Source organism: Homarus americanus, unplaced genomic scaffold, assembly GCF_018991925.1.
Source record: "Homarus americanus isolate GMGI-L3 unplaced genomic scaffold, GMGI_Hamer_2.0 scaffold36970, whole genome shotgun sequence".
NCBI classification, from domain to species: domain Eukaryota; kingdom Metazoa; phylum Arthropoda; class Malacostraca; order Decapoda; family Nephropidae; genus Homarus; species Homarus americanus.
The window spans coordinates 1,688,463-1,691,201 of NW_024740094.1; positions in this window are offsets into that span (position 1 = coordinate 1,688,463).

A 2,739-nucleotide genomic window follows, 5' to 3' on the forward strand; every position below is an offset into this window, starting at 1 on the left:
GTGACTGCTAGAAGGTTATTACCAGAAGTTGAGATACTGTATATAAGTTGCATTTCATCACCATGAAGATTACCTTCAGTGTGTCTCACACCACAGGTGATGCAGACAATGTCCATGGAAGATTTAACTCCCATTTTATGTTAAATATTTGGGGTTGTTGATGAAAAGTATTTGTATATGATCAGAATGAAAGATCTTTACTATTTATGTACAGAAACATAATTGTAATAAGTTTTTTCTTTTAAGTTTAGTGATATATGGACTAGGGAGCTCCAGAATTAAACTTGTTAAATATCAAGTAATTAATTTTCACAGATACTGTAGTATTTAATTCCCCATATCATGAAATTAAAGAAAAAAAATGAAAAGTTGGTAGTGGGTCTGTAGGTACGGAGTAGCGACCATGATTTACCAGCTGGGTGGGCATTTGGAAATTTTACATATATAATGCCAAATTCCCAACCTGTAAAAATAGGTTGGCAATAGGAAGGTTGTCCAGTCATAAAACTGACCTCAAATCTGCCTGATGGCAACTTGGACACATTGCCATCAAGTAATTGCAGCTAAACCAAGCAAGTGTAGTTGGTAAGTATTTACATATTTTAAGATAACTGACACAAACACACCAAAATAATGACATTGGGGAATCACATGTACTCAGAGGTTCACAAGTTCATACAGCAGTTAAAACAGTTTACTTATGTGAGTAAAGGGCAATATCAGGACAACTTAAATTACTTTTGGACACAAATTTTGAAACACCAGCTTAAAAATGAACACCAAACTGCACCATGAGACAGTCACCATTACTCCTTATACAGTACCAGCAGACAAAACACCGACAACCTTGAAAGTGGTATATAGGCAGGCATCTCCTTCACACCCTCAAAGATGAAAGAGCAGGCAAATATGTCCTCTATCCCCATGTCTTCAATGTGTGGGCTTGTACTGATCACAATTGTACAAATTAGTTATTTTTAAGTCAGGTGATTCATGTTACACTCAATAGTTTATAAAACATGTTAAACTTGTACTGTATCGCGATTTATCCATTGAAATGTACGTTTTCACTCGTATGTTCTACGTACCGTTCTCCCCAAGAAATGCCATGTTAATGTTTGTAAATTCAAAATTACGATTAAATGCATATGTATGCCTACTGTTAGCTGAAGCATTTAAGATCCATTGAGTGTTATTTTGAAAGCTTCAACTGTATTTAATTTTGGTGAAGACTGTACTATAAGCCGAGTGTTAGGCTGGCAATCTGAGAACTCGAGTGTTTTTAGATTAGTGAAATTATGAAGTGTCATTTTGTCACCCGAATTATATTTCCTTGATCAAAAGAATTTAGAGAATCTAATGAATGTACAGTATTGAAATTGTTGTCATATTGATATTAAAGAAGCTCATCCATCACTAAACAGCCTAGCCCCTAAACTCCGGAACAGATTTAAAAAACTACAGATGTCTTTACCGCTGTAAACCGTCATGATGATGAATTACAATCTCAACCACTGATTAGATTATAACCATTAGTCTTAAGAAATACTTGTAAATTCTTGGAGATGTTACTTGCATTAATACAAAGTGCATATGACTCAAATTATAGACCTGTAATCGCTACCGACGCATGAGTAAGAGCTCATTCTGAACGTCCATCGTCGTATGTCTCAGGTAAAATTCAAATCACTCCCATGTTAATCCTCCTTGAATTTTGTTAAATAAATCTAATTTGTGCATAAGTTCAGAATCTTATGTTATAAACATTCATATTCTCGTGTTGTAACAATTGACCCATGAATGCTTGTTTGTCATTTTGAATGCTGTTCCCATATATGTAACAGGTCCTGCACGGTGTGTGTAGAAGTGACGCTACCCTTAGAGGTAGTTGACCCTCTCGCTGTGTTTTGTGCACTTGCCAGACGATTTTATTCAACTTAGGGCAACCTCCCACAGCCAAAGGGTTAAGAGGGATACACGATCTTCAACTCCATCTGGGTGCTGTGTTGAAGCCTCTGTGGTTAGCAGAGCATGTACCAGAGTGGTTGACCTCAAGGCTGTGCTTGACTCAGTGTTGAATCTGATTCAGGCTGTGTTATTACCAGTTAACCTTTATGTGGCAGTGTGGATGGGTTTAAACATTATAACCGTCTCAGGTCCAGTACTAAGGCTGAATAATTTAATACAGGCAATCTGTGTTTGTTATGGATGTTAAGTGGATCAGCTGTACTCATAGCTGATATGTGATGTTGAACATTTTTAGATGTGGTGCTAATTTATGACCAGATGCATATTGGGGCAATAATTGAGAGTACAAATGTGTATGTTCCTTAGCCCTCTCAATCTCGGAGCCCGAGACACACACGTGCATGAAAACTTATGCTCAGCCTCGGAGGTTTTTAAGTCCAAAGTTCAGTCAGTTTCAGTGCATAGTTATTTAAATATAGCCCATTGGATGCCACGTTGGCATCGCGAGGCTGAGCATAAGTTTTTTGCTTTTTATGCTTGACTCCACAATGGCATCTTGCAAGGCTTAGAGGGTTAAAGGTGCTTGTAGTGACCACCATGTATTCTTGTCACTGTTGTAGAGTATTACCCTTGAGCTGGTATTTTCTACTGATATACTGTATAGTATTCCATGTATTGATTGAAGATGCTTATTTCTCTACTGACAAAGTAACACCTAAGGGGTCAATATATTTTGTACAAGTATTGAAGTAATGTTTATCAACTACTGAT